Below are 16008 nucleotides of genomic sequence, written 5' to 3' on the forward strand. Positions count from 1 at the left end.
TCATATGAACATAATAAACGACATATATTCATCATGGATAGCATAAGAGTTCATCATTTTATATTCAACAATTAATCATGTTCTCAACAAGTATTCATGTTCTCAAACATCAAGGCATCTAAGCAACTCTTAACTCATCATGTTCATAATCAATTTCTCATGTTAATCATGCATTCTTAACTCATAAACTTCATGCATATCATGTGTAACATTCAATGATACAACCCTTAACCATGGGGTGCCTACAAAACAGCTCAAAAGTAGCAAAAACGTCACTTGGTGCTGAAGGGGCAGCACATCCACGCATGTGTGCCACCTTCCTCATGCACATGCGCCAGAGGGGCAAGTCTTCCACGCATGTGCACCACTCACCCACGCACATACGTCGTAGTTCTGTCCCTTTTCATACTTTTTCTCACTATTAACTTGAATTTTAGCCCAAGTCTTAACATTTTAGTCCCTTTACATGATTATAAGGTTCATAAATCATACTAAATCCATCTACATTAGTTTCTCATGGCATTAGCATGCTCATCATTCATCATACAAGTTTCATACAATTCTAGCAAACAATTTTGCACGCTAAAGTCCAAGACCCGAAGTGCCCTTACCTCGATCGCTTTCCTTCCAAGCTTTACCTCCTCGTAACGAAATCAACAAGGTGTTCTTCACCTTCACAACAATCACACATTCAATCAATAGTCTCATATGTAACGTCCCGACTTTTAGGGGTCACCATAGTAACTTGATAAAGAAATATGCAATGATTTTCAAAAGGATTTATAAACACGAGTATATTTTTTTTCGTCTTTTCAAAGTATCTCCAAAACATGTAATGCATACTCCCAACTACAAATAGATTTACATCAAGCCTTGAACAAGGCAAGTACTCGAGGGTAAAGACGAAAGCACACAACCTACAGAACCTAACAAGTAGAAACAGATTCAGCAAAGAATCTATTGTGCAATGACACCATAAATCCGACATACTCCCTACGATCTCCGCATCGGGGAACCGCATGAAAGGAAAGCACCGGAACCTACCCGAAGACCTCAAATATAACTTCCTAAAAACATTATGCAAGCTTTGACCAATAATTGTAAGCTCTCTATCCCAAGGCTCTAGCCCTACACCCGACTCTATTCTTCGAGTCTTCCACAGTTCTTCAAGTCCTTATCTCCAACTCGCACAAAGGTTAAACTCCATCGAGGATTCTCCATCACCTAATAGCGTTAAGCGCTCAAACAACAAGTAGCAAACAGAAAGGGTTAACTCCATACAATTACCACATATAAAATGATAAAGCATGCTATTCAAATTTAAGTGCATAACATGGCACATGAGCTAGCAACTTAATTCAAGATAAATGACAACATATAACCCACAACATGAAATCAAATCATATATCAGCAAGATCAATGATATAGATTTAACTCAGATATCAACAACTTCACAACATAGAATCAAATCATATGACAATAACCTCAACAATATAGATCGACTCAGATATCAATAAAACCAACAATATGAGTCAATCAATAACGTCTCGTAAGACAGGACAATTGCGTGAGACACAACCACCTCATTTCCACTTTAGGACCTCTCAGAAGATGGGACGATCACGTGGGACACAACCACCTCATCGCCACTTTATAACGCCTCGAAAGACGGGACAATCACGTGGGACACAACCACCTCATTGCCACTTCAGGTAATTCACAACATTCAAATAGATAAGCTAACAATACAATCCAAGATAGATATCAACACATAGAATCAAATCAGATATCAACATAATCGACAACATGGAATTAAATCAGACATCAACAATTCAACAATATATTTAAACTAGATATCAATATAATCAAATGGTAGTGCCCTATAATGCGACTATATGATCCTACCAAAATGGATCGATCGATCACGTCTCACAAGACGGGACAATCACGTCGGACATAACCACCTCAATGCCACTTAACACCACAACGGACGAGACAATCGTGCGGGAAACTACCACCTCATTGCTTCTTTAGGACATCTCGAAATATGGGACGATCCTGTGGGACACAACCACCTCATCGCCACTTTATAACGCCTTAAAGACGGGACAATCATGTGGGACACAACCACCTCATTGCCCCTTAGGAACATCTCAAAAGATGGGATGATCACGAGGGACACAACCACCTCATCGCCACTTAAGTTCCAACCCTATATGCCAAGTTAATCAACAACAATCCTCAACCTCAGTAATCACTCAATCAACAATTTCAAGTCCAATAATCAAGCCAAAGTAACCACATGGTATTCATAATTTCAACAAGTATAAGTCAACTCAATGCATACTAACTCAGTTCAATATTTCAACATAACAACAGTTAGAGTATCAACAATAACCAATGGCTGAAGCCCAAAAAAACAGAGACGCACGTCTCTATTGTTTAACAATGGCCGAAGCCTCAGAAAAAAATTTGGCACAAGCCTCATAAAACATTCAACATAAGCAAGTATACAACATTGCAAGCATACCAATTTTCAATCAAACGCCAATCAAATTAAACACCTTCATCTCAAACGCAAGCAGTGCGATTAAAGCATGCAAGACTCAAACACACTCTAAACCGAGTTACCCTTACCTTAGGTGTTTTCCTTCCTAAGATGCAACTCCAACCCAATCACATTGTTGCTTTCCTCTGTCGGCTCGCTTCCTTTTATTCTTTGGCTTTGTCACAAAGCGCTCTCGTTATTCGTACCCTTCATAAGTACACATAACGTAATTACTACTTGAGCTACCTACTTTACAAGTCTAAGGCTACGACCTCAGGCAATTGACTCGAAGAAAACAAAAGTTAAACTTAATCTCCGTAATGGTCATAAATCATTAGGATCGGACTAGGAAGTCGAGACAAGTCGTCATAATGACAACAAACAATAACAACAAGTAACGATGCTTCAAAAGTTTTTGACTCACTGAAACGATTTTAAAACCAAATACTCACATCTTAGTTAAAATAGAAAGAGAAAATAAAGAACACTTACTCCTCTCGTATTCCTTAGAGTTCCTCGCCTCTATTAGGGTACTTATTGAGGTATTTTTCGCAATACTACGCACACCAAACTCTTCATTAAAACAATTAACACATAACGTCTCAAAATAACATCCTCTTATCATCATCCTTAAGTAATCTCTTTCCTCTTTCAATTCCCTAATTCTCTTTATCCCCTGTGCTTACTTATTAAATCACTCACCACAACTTAATGCCTCAACGCCACTCTCACAATCTAATCCTCAAGTCACACATTATATCACTATCCAATCTTATACACTTATCCTCGACCACAACCTTTAATCAAGTGGTACAACTACTCAACCTAATACCACAAACCTTACGTCTCATAGATCAAGCTCACTAACACTTATCACGGAAACCATAAACCTTTACGAATGAACCATTAGTCCTCGATTAATCACTTAATCATATGAGTCATCGAACTTCTAAAGATTCAAACCTTAACCTTCTAAAATCAAATATTTATAGTGAAACTCATAACTTCTTAAAATTCAACGTTCAATCCTAAGTCACATCTCCAACGTCAAGATTGTCATCACGACTTAATCAATTCCAACTAATCCATTTCAAAGTCTAATTCCTCACTCGAGAATCTAAACCTAACTTCTTTATCTCTAACCAATTATGTTATCCATAAAACATCCATCAACTAAAGAGATAATATCAAAGCTCTTATTCCCTAACACTCCAAAAACTTTTTAGAGTTTTCAAAACCTTTCGCAATCGCTTTTTAATGAATAAAAGTGCGTAAAACTCAAACGTTCTTCATTTTCATAAACGAATAAACAACATAAGTAAGTAAAGTTCAAAAGAGGTTTTTCTACTCCAAAGCATTAAAATGTCATTTTAAAATTAGAGGTTTTCTCATCTTTTGCTAAAAAAACAACCTTTGTACTCAAATTGGAATTTTGTCAAAACGATCATAAACTGTACAACAACTTTGGCGAATTTTTAAATACGTCAAATGCACTCAAAAAATCTAATATTTTTATCATGGTTTCTTCTACAGGTTTTGTAAAAATCCCTATGAATTTTCAAGTCTAAATTCGAAGTACAAAAGTCAGGAAAAATAAAATACTTACAGTAGTTCGTGAGAAACGGGACAACTTAACCCATGCTCACTGAAAAGCGTATAACTTGCTACAGACGTCGGAACGACATGAAACCAGCGACAAAAGTTTTCTAACAAAAAGGGCTACAATTCATATGAAGAGGATGTAAGATCAAGTTTTGATCTAGTAGTACAACTCTATGTTTTGATGATTACAAGTTAACCTTTGATATGAACAATTGTGGTACTCTAACGTGTTTTTCTGAGTGTGCTATTTACAGGCTCTGACCTCAACTCAATCTCACACAAATCAGAAGCACTGTGTATAAAGAGCAACCCAAGCAACGCTTTCGCATTCACCATGTTCAGTATGAACAGTGGAAAAGCTTCAGAAGTTCTGAAGTTATACAAACTCTGATGTGGACTCAGTCACTAGAAGCTCTGAAGATCCAGAAAGTCTGATAACCAAGAAACACTGAAGGCTCAGATATTCTGATGGTGTAGAAGACTCTGAAGATCCAGAAGCTGATTAGTGAAATTCTGTTGTCCAGAAGCAAGATACTCTGAAGACCATGTTCTTCCCTCTGAGTTCAGAATTAGAAGAAACAATGGTCAGAGGATCTGGGCTTTCCCTCTGACTCTGATCAACCGGCTTCACAAGTTCCAATATGAAGTATTCCCCTGATCAGAAGTCTCCTAGGTTTAAAGGTCAAGTCGCTATCCAAGTACAAAAGCAACTGTACCTTCCTGACGACCTACCTAACAGTCTCAGACACAGCAGAAGCTGGATTTTCCAGAACTGCCCTCCAACGGTAGCATTTCCCATGCAACGCTCAACCCTAATCCTTGGAGTATATAAAGAGGCTGAAGACTGAAAGAAACGGCTAGAAGCATTCACATACGCGCAAGACAAACTTAAATTCTTCTAAGCTTTCTTTCATCTGAAATTCATTGAGTTTACTATTAGCTTTTTAGAAGCAAATCTCTTGTAAACAATTCTTTGATAAACAGTTTGTTTAGTTCCTTTAGGAGATCAAGGTTGATCGGATCCTAGAGAAGACTAAGAGAGTGAATCTTAGTGTGAGCTAAGTCAGTGTAATTGTTAGTCACTTGTAGGTTTCAAGTGCAGTTGTAACTCTTACCTGATTAGTGGATTGCCTTCATTCTAAGAAGGAAGAAATCACCTTAACGGGTGGACTGGAGTAGCTTGAGTGATTTATCAAGTGAACCAGGATAAAATCCTTGTGTGCTTTTCTATCTCTTATCTTTAGCACTAAAGTTCTCGAAAGATTTGTCAAAATCTTTAAGGTGGAAGTTTTATACTGAAAACGTTATTCAAACCCCCCCTTTCTACCGTTTTTCATACCTTCAATTGGTATCAGAGTGCAAGTTCTGATTACCACACCTAACAGTGTTCAGTGATCCGGGCCGGTGTGAAAAACAATGGCTGCCACCACCAGTGAAACTCAAAGAGATGGTTACAATGCAAAGCCTCCTATGTTCGACGGTCAAAGGTTCGAATATTAGAAAGATAGACTGGAAAGTTTCTTTCTGGGTTTCGATGCAGATCTCTGGGATATTATTGTGGATGGCTACGAGCGTCCAGTTGATGCAGATGGCAAGAAGATCCCAAGGTCAGAGATGACTGCAGATCAAAAGAAGCTGTACTCACAACATCACAAAGCAAGAGCAATTCTTCTAAGTGCTATTTCCTATGAAGAGTACCAGAAGATTACAGATCGTGAGTTTGCGAAAGGCATTTTCGAATCTCTGAAGATGTCTCATGAAGGAAACAAGAAAGTCAAAGAATCAAAGGCATTGTCTTTGATCCAAAAGTATGAATCCTTCATCATGGAGCCAAATGAGTCCATTGAAGAAATGTTCTCCAGATTTCAGTTGCTTGTAGCTGGCATACGACCTCTCAACAAGCTACACAACAAAAGATCATGTCATAATGGTCATCAGGTGTCTTCCTGAAAGTTGGATGCCTTTAGTGACTTCAATAGAGCTCACGAGAGACGTTGAGAATATGAGTTTAGAAGAACTCATCAGCATTTTGAAATGCCATGAGCTGAAGCGCTCAGAGATGCAAGATCTGAGGAAAAAGTCCATAGCCTTGAAATCTAAATCTGAAAAGGCTAAGGTTGAGAAGTCAAAAGCTCTTCAAGCTGAAGAAGAGGAATCTGAAGAAGCATCAGAAGATTCTGATGAAGATGAGCTGACTCTGATCTCCAAGAGACTCAATCGCATCTGGAAGCACAGGCAGAGCAAATACAAAGGCTCTGGAAAGGCAAAAGGAAAGTCTGAATCCTCAGGTCAGAAGAAGTCCTCACTTAAGGAAGTCACATGCTTTGAGTGCAAAGAATCAGGGCACTACAAAAGTGACTGTCCAAAATTGAAGAAGGACAAGAAGCCAAAGAAGCACTTCAAGACAAAGAAGAGTCTGATGGTGACATTTGATGAATCAGAGTCAGAGGATGTTGACTCTGATGGTGAAGTCCAAGGACTCATGGCTATTGTCAAAGACAAGGAAGCAGAGTCAAAGGGAGCTGTTGACTCTGACTCAGAATCAGAAGGAAATCCTAACTCAGACGATGAAAATGAGGTATTCGCTTCTTTCTCTACCTCTGAACTGAAACATGCATTGTCTGATATTATGGATAAGTATAACTCCTTATTGTCTAAGCATAAGAAGCTGAAAAAGAACTTATCTGCTGTTTCCAAGACTCCTTCTGAACATGAGAAAATTATTTCTGATTTGAAAAATGATAATCATGCCTTGATCAATTCTAACTCTGTGCTTAAAAACCAGATTGCTAAGTTAGAAGAAATTGTTGCCTGTGATGCCTCTGATTGTAGAAATGAATCTAAGTATGAAAAGTCTTTTCAAAGATTTCTAGCTAAAAGCGTGGATAGAAGCTTAATGGCTTCAATGATCTATGGCGTAAGCAGAAATGGAATGCATGGCATTGGCTATTCTAAACCAATTAGAAATGAGCCCTCTGTGTCTAAAGCTAAATCCTTGTATGAATGCTTTGTTCCCTCTGGTACCATATTGCCTGATCCTGTACCTGCTAAAGTTGCTAAAAACCCTCTTAAAAAGGGATCCTTCTCTATGACTAAATATCATGCAAATATTCCTTTAAAATATCATGTTGAGACACCCAAGGTGATCAGAACCTCTGGGGTAACTAACAAGAGAGGACCCAGAAAGTGGGTACCTAAGGACAAGATTATCTATGTTGCAGATATCCTTGATAGCTCCACTGAAACACCAATCATGGTATCTGGACAGTGGATGCTCGCGTCACATGACGGGAGAAAGGTGTATGTTCCGAGAGCTGAAACTTAAGCCTGGAGGCGAAGTTGGCTTTGGAGGAAATGAAAAGGGTAAAATTGTTGGTACTGGTACTATTTGTGTAGATAGTAGTCCATGCATTGATAATGTGTTATTGGTAGACGGCTTAACACATAACTTATTGTCTATAAGTCAATTAGCTGACAAGGGTTATGATGTTATATTCAATCAAAAGTCCTGCCGGGCTGTAAGTCAAATCGATGGCTCTGTTCTGTTTAACAGCAAGAGGAAGAACAACATTTATAAGATCAGATTATCTGAGTTGGAGGCTCAGAATGTGAAGTGCCTTCTGTCTGTTAATGAAGAGCAGTGGGTATGGCATAGACGGTTAGGGCATGCCAGTATGAGAAAGATTTCTCAGCTGAGCAAGCTAAACATTGTCAGGGGCTTACCCAATCTGAAGTTCGCTTCACACGCTCTTTGTGAAGCATGTCAGAAAGGCAAATTCACAAAAGTCCCTTTCAAGGCAAAGAATGTTGTCTCAACCTCAAGGCCGTTAGAACTTCTGCATATCGACCTTTTTGGACCAGTGAAAACTGAGTCTATAGGTGGCAAGAGATATGGGATGGTTATCGTTGATGACTATAGCCGCTGGACATGGGTAAAGTTTCTAACCCGCAAGGATGAGTCTCATGCTGTGTTCTCTCTACCTTCATTGCTCAAGTGCAAAACGAGAAGGCTTGTAGGATTGTGCGTGTCAGAAGTGACCATGGTGGAGAGTTTGAGAATGACAAATTTGAGAGTCTGTTTGATTCCTATGGAATTGCACATGATTTCTCTTGTCCCAGAACTCCTCAACAAAATGGTGTTGTTGAGAGGAAGAACAGAACTCTTCAGGAGATGGCTAGAACCATGCTCCAAGAAACTGGCATGGCTAAGCACTTTTGGGCAGAGGCAGTAAATACAGCATGTTACATTCAGAACAGAATCTCTGTGAGACCAATTCTGAATAAGACTCCTTATGTATTGTGGAAGAACATAAAACCCAACATTTCTTATTTTCATCCTTTTGGCTGTGTTTGTTATGTTCTCAATACTAAGGATAGATTGCATAAATTTGATGCTAAGTCTTCTAAGTGTCTATTACTCGGTTACTCTGAGAGATCTAAAGGTTTTAGATTTTATAATACTGATGCTAAGACTATTGAAGAATCTATTCATGTTAGATTTGACGATAAGCTTGACTCTGACCAGTCAAAGCTAGTTGAAAAGCTTGCAGATTTAAGCATTAATGTTTCTGACAAAGGCAAAGCTCCAGAGGAAGTTGAGCCAGAGGAAGATGAACCAGAGGAAGAAGCTGGTCCCTCTAACTCACAAACTCTGAAGAAGAGCAGAATCACTGCAGCTCACCCTAAGGAATTGATTTTGGGCAACAAAGACGAACCAGTCAGAACCAGATCTGCCTTCAGACCCTCTGAAGAGACCCTGCTCAGTCTGAAAGGATTGGTGTCCTTAATTGAACCCAAGTCCATAGATGAAGCTCTTCAGGACAAGGATTGGATTCTGGCTATGGAAGAAGAACTGAATCAATTCTCCAAGAACGATGTTTGGAGCTTAGTGAAGAAGCCTGAGAGTGTCCATGTAATTGGAACAAAATGGGTATTCAGAAACAAGCTGAATGAGAAAGGAGATGTAGTCCGAAACAAGGCAAGGCTAGTTGCTCAAGGCTATAGTCAGCAGGAAGGAATAGACTACACTGAAACATTTGCTCCAGTAGCAAGACTGGAGGCAATCAGACTGTTGATCTCTTTCTCAGTAAATCACAACATAGTTCTACATCAGATGGACGTGAAGAGTGCCTTCCTAAATGGTTATATCTCAGAGGAAGTCTATGTTCATCAACCCCCAGGTTTTGAAGATGAGAAGAAACCAGACCATGTGTTCAAATTGAAGAAATCACTCTATGGTCTGAAGCAAGCTCCCAGAGCGTGGTATGAGAGACTCAGCTCATTCCTTCTGGAGAATGAGTTTGTAAGGGGTAAAGTAGATACAACTCTTTTCTGCAAGACTTATAAAGATGATATCTTAATTGTGCAAATTTATGTTGATGATATTATATTTGGTTCTGCTAATCAATCTCTATGCAAAGAATTTTCTGAGATGATGCAGGCTGAATTTGAGATGAGTATGATGGGAGAATTAAAGTACTTTCTGGGAATACAAGTTGATCAGACACCAGAAGGAACATATATCCATCAGAGCAAGTACACTAAAGAACTTCTGAAGAAGTTCAATATGCTGGAATCTACAGTGGCCAAGACTCCAATGCATCCTACATGCATTATGGAGAAAGAAGATAAAAGTGGTAAAGTATGTCAGAAGCTCTATCGTGGCATGATAGGTTCACTTCTATACTTAACTGCATCTAGGCCAGACATATTATTTAGTGTTCATTTATGTGCTCGGTTCCAATCAGATCCAAGGGAAACCCACTTAACGGCTGTTAAGAGGATCCTAAGGTATTTGAAAGGCACCACTAACCTTGGCTTGATGTATAAGAAAACATCAGAGTATAAGCTTTCAGGTTATTGTGATGCTGATTATGCTGGAGATAGAACAGAGAGAAAAAGTACTTCTGGAAATTGTCAATTTCTGGGAAGCAATCTAGTCTCATGGGCAAGCAAGAGGCAATCAACCATTGCACTATCAACTGCAGAGGCAGAATATATCTCAGCAGCAATATGCAGCACTCAGATGCTCTGGATGAAACATCAGCTGGAGGATTATCAGATCCTTGAGAGCAATATCCCAATCTATTGTGATAACACTGCTGCAATCTCATTGAGTAAGAATCCTATCTTGCATTCAAGGGCAAAGCACATTGAGGTAAGGTATCACTTTATTAGAGATTATGTACAGAAGGGCGTACTTCTTCTGAAGTTTGTTGATACTGACCATCAATGGGCAGATATCTTTACAAAGCCCTTAGCAGAGGATAGATTTAATTTTATTCTGAAAAATCTGAACATGGATTTTTGTCCAGAGTGATGATGGATCAGAACCTCTGACTATGATACTTCTTGATCAGAAGATGTCTAGTCCAGAAGGTAACTCAATCAGAGTGTGTGTACCCATTGGTACTAACTCTGAAGCTGAGACAGCAACACGTGTGTCAGTATTTCTGATGCATAGTTCCTTGTGCCCGTGTGACAGTCTGTTATGATTGCGTGTAGATGTGCTTCTCTCCTATGTGTGATGTGTGTATTTACTGTTACTATCTATCTTTAATTTTCAACCGTTGATTTTAAATTGCTTTTTGAATCAACAACGGTTATTTGTCAAAACCCACTATACACACACGATCTCTTTCACTTCCGGTTTTTACTCTCTCTCTCTCTGCTATTTCAAAACCGCTTATCCTCGTTTTCTCTCTCGATCTCTCTTCATCTTTCAACCTTCATCTTCTACCTCAAACCTTCAACCGCTTCAAAAATGGTGAGTCAAACCAGAAGAGCTACTGCAGATGCAACCCAGTTCCCTCACATGGTAGTTGGTCTAGCAACGGGTCAAAGGGGCCCTGAGAATCCGACTTAAGATCAAGGTCAAGCTCAAGAGCAGATTATTCCAATTGCAGAACGGGGCTGTGCCGTTCATTACGTTTATGCTCCTGAGGAACTTCAAGTACTGGCAGAATGGAGATTCGACCTCGACAACCTTGCTACAAATGGGTATAATCTTCGTCCTGAAGTCCAAGTTCAAGGTTGGGGAAATTACTTCAACAGGCTTCGAGGACCGGTGTATGATAAACTGATCAAGGAATTCTGGAAGCACGCCGACTGCGATGATACTCAGGTGGTATCTCACATTCTTGGAAGAAAGATCATCATCACAGAGAAGTCCTTCGTGAACTTGCTGGGTGCAGAAACTGCTTTTGGGTATCGTTTCCAATTCACGGAATCGAAGCTGAAACCCAAGACGAAGGATGAGATCAACAAGGCCCTGTACACCAATTACAAACCGGGCAAGACGAATTACAAGGTAATGGACCTTCATCCCAAGCTCAGGATCTGGCACAAGATCTTGCTCCACTGCATAAACCAGAGACCAAAGGGCAGTTCCCCAGACTACATCAACTTCAACCAGAAGGCGATGTTGTTCTTCATCCAAGACCAGAAGAAGATCTGCCTTCCCTACTTCCTGTTCTCCTACTTGAAGGAATGTATCCGGAAGTCTCGTACCACTGCCTCCATCAAGTCAGCGATCAAGTATATTCCCTTCGGGAGACTTTTGTCTGATCTCTTCATTGAGAGTGGCCTCATTCAAGATCTGATAAATGCTGGATGCACAGAGGATCTGACCACCATTGTCAGTGATGTCTTCACGGCAAATTCTCTAAAGAAGATGGGCCTAATCAAGAAGAAGATTGCTCCTGCCCATGAAGACACATCTTCTGAGATCAGAAGTAGAAGGATGCCTCTGAATGACTACCCTCTGTGGACACAGGCAGACAATCCTGACGCCATTAGGTGCTATGTTGAAGACCTAAGGGCTCAAGGATTCGAAATTGATCTCGATGACTTCTTCAGCAGACTGCCGCCAGCTCCTGAGTTTCCTTCTCCTCCCAAGAAGAAAGTTCAGAGGAAGATGATCCTAGAAGAATCTTCTGAGGAATCAGATGTCCCTCTGATCAAAAAGAAGAAGGCTGGTCAATCCAAGAGAAAGCAAGATGAAACCAGCAAGCCTGATGATGGTGATGATGGTGATGATGGTGATAATGAGGATGGTCCTCCTAAGAAGAAGAAGAAGCAGGTCAGAATTGTGGTGAAGCCTACTCGGGTGGAACCAGCTGCTGAAGTGATCAGACGGATTGAAACTCCTGCCAGAGTGACAAGATCATCAGCACATTCAAGTAAGTCTGCAATTGCTTCTGATGATGATTTGAATTTATTTGATGCACTCCCCATATCTGCCATGCTCAAACACTCTTCAAATCCCCTCACTCCTATTCCTGAATCCCAACCAGCTGCACAAACCACCTCTCCACCACATTCCCCAAGGTCTTCGTTCTTTCAACCTTCCCCTACTGAAGCACCTCTCTGGAATTTGCTCCAGAACCAACCCTCTAGGTCAGAAGAACCAACCTCTCCCATTACCATTCCGTACAACCCATTAACTTCTGAACCCATCATTCATGAACAACCAGAGCCTACCCACACAGAACCTGGACCCAGAACCTCTGATCACTCTGTCCCAAGAGCATCAGAACGTCTGGCTCTCAGACCCACGGATACAGACTCTTCCACAACCCTTACACCTGTATCCTTCCCAACCAATGTTGCTGACTCTTCTCCCTCCAATAACTCTGAATCCATTAGAAAATTCATGGAGGTCAGAAAAGAAAAAGTGTCTACCTTAGAAGAGTATTATCTCACTTGTCCAAGCCCTAGGAGATATCCTGGCCCTAGACCTGAACGTCTAGTTGACCCAGATGAACCTATCTTGGCCAATCCTTTACATGAGGCAGACCCTTTGGCTCAACAAGCTCACCCTGCCCCAGACCAACAAGAGCCTATTCAACCAGAACCTGAACCAGAACAATCTGTGTCTAACCAATCCTCGGTTAGATCACCCCATCCTCTGGTTGAAACTTCAGAACCTCACCTTGGAACCTCTGAACCCAATGCTCAAATGTTTAACATTGGCTCTCCACAAGGTGCCTCTGAAGCTCACAGCAGCAATCACCCAGCCTCTCCTGAAACCAACCTCTCCATAATTCCTTACACTCACCTCCGACCCACATCTCTCTCTGAGTGCATCAATATTTTCTATCATGAAGCCTCTTTGATGCTACGCAATGTGCACGGTCAGACTGACCTAAGTGAAAATGCTGAACGTGTGGCTGATGAGTGGAACAATCTGGGCACTTGGCTAGTGGCTCAAGTTCCAATTATGATGCAGCTCCTGCATGCAGAAGGAAATCAGAGGATCGAGGCTGCAAAGCAAAGGTTTGCTCGAAGGGTGGCTCTTCATGAACAAGAACAGAGACATAAGCTTCTTGAAGCTATTGAAGAAGCTAAGAGAAAGAAAGCTCAAGCAGAAGAAGCTGCACGTCAAGCAGCAGCTCAAGCTGATCAAGCCAGATTAGAGGCAGAACGAATTGAAGCTGAGGCTGAAGCTCTTAGATGCCAAGCACGTGCACCAGTAGTGTTTACTTCTGCTGCTTCTGCTTCCATTCCAGCTCCTCAATCTGCTCAGAATGTTCCTTCCGGTTCTACTCAGTCAAGCTCGTCCAGACTCGACATCATGGAACAGCGTCTTGACACTCATGAATCCATGCTAATTGAAATGAAGCACATGATGATGGAACTTCTGCGTCGAACTGATAAACCCTAGTTTTAGGATCTCTTCGCTTTTCTTTTTCTTTAACGTTGTTTTATTTTTGTTAACTTCTGTTTCTTTTTATTTAATTATTCTACTTTGCGTTTGTGATTATCTATGCATATCTATATATATTTTTGTCACATGTGTTTGCAAAAATCTTTTTATTCATAATCTCTTTATGTTTACATCATACATTCTTTCCCTAAAGTCTAGAATGGAGGATCCCTCCTCATTCTTCTGCACTCCTGGCGCTGCTCTGACATATCCTTCTCCAGACGCTCCAGTGCATGCTGGATGTTGTTGAGCCTGTCCTTTAGCTCATCCCTCTCCAGAATCTCTTCTGCAGTCTTGAGCTTCTCTTCCAAACTCTCTTTTTCTTCCAGCAGCTTGAGTTCAAGCCGGCTGAGTTCTTGCACCTCCTCCACGAAGGCAAGAAATTCCCTCAAGTCTCTCTTCAACTCTGGACGCAGGTCCTCCTCCAGCAGTGTCCGTGTCAGCTCCGAGATGGTCGTTGTACCCTCTAGATGTCTGATGTTCAGGAACAAGTCCTCCTCGAAGGCCTTCTTCCTCAGCTCTTCTAGTGCTACGATGTATGATGCCATTTTTTCCTTACTGCAAATTGTTCGAGTTGTGAAGCTTACCTCTCTCTCCCACTCTTTATATAGGCTTCACTTTCTCTCTGAAAGTTAATGCTCCTACAGTTTCTCGAGGTTAAGTTCTTGGTAACTGACCCTTCTCTTTACTCCCTTGACCGGTGGTAAACGTTCTTCTCTTGCATTAACTCTTCTATTCATTTCGCCTAACTCTGATTCTTGCATCGTTTTCATTTTCTTTAAACTTAGACCTTCTCTAAGGGGGAGTACCTTGTACTTCAAGCTAAGTTTTTCACACCCCAAGCTTTTTGCTTATGACAAAAAGGGGGAGTAAACCCAGTTTTTGATGTGTAAGATGTGTTAGTGTGATTTATTTTTTTTGGAGAATTTAAGAGTTCCACCTTCATGACCATAGATGTGTCACTGGGCAAATACAAGGAATACATTTCACTTCTTCTGAAGTGATTCCAAGTTGACTCTGATACCCAAGACTCTGATACCTTGTCCGTGACTCTGATTACTTATGCGCTCTGATTACTCGATTTTCATCTATGTCATAAGTTTTTCACTCTGAACTCTTATATCATTTAGCTCAGAATCTAGACTTTACTAACGTTTTCATCAAGTATTAGATTCAGGGGGAGCTAAGCTCAGAATCAAGCAATGACTTGAATTCAGAATGAGCAAGATAAACTATTCACATCAGGATAAGTCTTATTCTATATCCCTAAAACTATGAGTGAATTCAGTTTAATGTTTAAGAATTGTTCATCAAAAATCTTAGTTTTGTCATCATCAAAAAGGGGGAGATTGTAAGATCAAGTTTTGATCTAGTAGTACAACTCTATGTTTTGATGATTACAAGTTAACCTTTGATATGAACAATTGTGGTACTCTAACGTGTTTTTCTGAGTGTGCTATTTACAGGCTCTGACCTCAACTCAATCTCACACAAATCAGAAGCACTGTGTATAAAGAGCCACCCAAGCAACGCTTTCGCATTCACCATGTTCAGTATGAACAGTGGAAAAGCTTCAGAAGTTCTGAAGTTATACAAACTCTGATGTGGACTCAGTCACTAGAAGCTCTGAAGATCCAGAAAGTCTGATAACGAAGAAACACTGAAGGCTCAGATATTCTGATGGTGTAGAAGACTCTGAAGATCCAGAAGCTGATTAGTGAAATTCTGTTGTCCAGAAGCAAGATACTCTGAAGACCATGTTCTTCCCTCTGAGTTCAGAATCAGAAGAAACAATGGTCAGAGGATCTGGGCTTTCCCTCTGACTCTGATCAACCGGCTTCACAAGTTCCAATATGAAGTATTCCCCTGATCAGAAGTCTCCTAGGTTTAAAGGTCAAGTCGCTATCCAAGTACAAAAGCAACTGTACCTTCCTGACGACCTACCTAACAGTCTCAGACACAGCAGAAGCTGGATTTTCCAGAACTGCCCTCCAACGGTAGCATTTCCCATGCAACGCTCAACCCTAATCCTTGGAGTATATAAAGAGGCTGAAGACTGAAAGAAACGGCTAGAAGCATTCACATACGCGCAAGACAAACTTAAATTCTTCTAAGCTTTCTTTCATCTGAAATTCATTGAGTTTACTATTAG

This window comes from Lotus japonicus, chromosome 5, assembly GCF_012489685.1.
Source record: "Lotus japonicus ecotype B-129 chromosome 5, LjGifu_v1.2".
Lineage (NCBI taxonomy): Eukaryota > Viridiplantae > Streptophyta > Magnoliopsida > Fabales > Fabaceae > Lotus > Lotus japonicus.